Source organism: Austrofundulus limnaeus, unplaced genomic scaffold, assembly GCF_001266775.1.
Source record: "Austrofundulus limnaeus strain Quisiro unplaced genomic scaffold, Austrofundulus_limnaeus-1.0 Scaffold3020, whole genome shotgun sequence".
Taxonomy (NCBI): Eukaryota; Metazoa; Chordata; class Actinopteri; order Cyprinodontiformes; family Rivulidae; genus Austrofundulus; species Austrofundulus limnaeus.
In genome coordinates this window covers 7,462-8,669 of record NW_013955422.1, presented here as the reverse complement: position 1 = coordinate 8,669, position 1,208 = coordinate 7,462, and positions in this window count along the sequence as shown.

Below are 1,208 nucleotides of genomic sequence, written 5' to 3'. Positions count from 1 at the left end.
AGGACCAGAACCAGGTCTGAGGACCAGAACCAGTTCTGAGGACCACAACCAGGTCTGAGAGGACCACAACCAGGTCTGAGAGGACCACAACCAGGTCTGAGGACCACAACCAGGTCTGAGGACCAGAACCAGGTCTGAGAGGACCAGAACCAGGTCTGAGGACCAGAACCAGGTCTGATAGAGGACCGGAACCAGGTCTGAGAGGACCGGAACCAGGTCTGAGGACCAGAACCAGGTCTGAGGACCAGAACCAGGTCTGAGCGGACCAGTATCAGGTCTAAGAGGACCACAACCAAGTCTGAGAGGACTAGAACCAGGTCTGAGGACCAGAACCAGTTCTGAGAGGACCACAACCAGGTCTGAGGACCAGAAACAGGTCTGAGGACCGGAACCCGGTCTGAGGACCAGAACCAGGTCTGAGAGGACCAGAACCAGGTCTGAGGACCAGAAACAGGTCTGAGGACCAGAACCAGGTCTGAGAGGACCAGTATCAGGTCTGAGAGGACCAGAACCAGGTCTGAGAGGACCACAACCAGGTCTGAGAGGACCAGAACCAGGTCTGAGAGGACCAGAACCAGGTCTGAGGACCAGAAACAGGTCTGAGGACCACAACCAGGTCTGAGAGGACCACAACCAGGTCTGAGGACCAGAAACAGGTCTGAGAGGACCAGAACCAGGTCTGAGATGACCAGTATCAGGACTGAGAGGACCAGAACCAGGTCTGAGAGGACCTCAACCAGGTCTGAGGATCACAACAAGGTCTGAGAGGACCAGAACTAAGTCTGAGAGGACAAGAACTAGGTCTGAAGACCAGAACCTGGTCTGAGAGGACCAGGATCAGGTCTGAGAGGACCAGAACCAAGTCTGAGTGGAGAAGAACTAGGTCTGAAGACCAGAACCAGGTGTGAGAGGACCAGGATCAGGTCTGAGAGGACCAGAACCAAGTCTGAGTGGACAAGAACTAGGTCTGAGTACCAGAACCAGGTCTGAGAGGACCAGGATCAGGTCTGAGAGGACCAGAACCAGGTCTGAGTGGACCAGGATCAGGTTTGAGAGAACCAGAACCAGGTCTGAGAGGACCAGAACCAGGTCTGAAAGGACCAGGATCAGGTCTGAGAGGACCAGAACCAGGTCTGAGGGGACCAGAACCAGGTCTGAGAGGACCAGGATCAGGTCTGAGGACCAGAACCAAGTCTGAGAGGACCAGA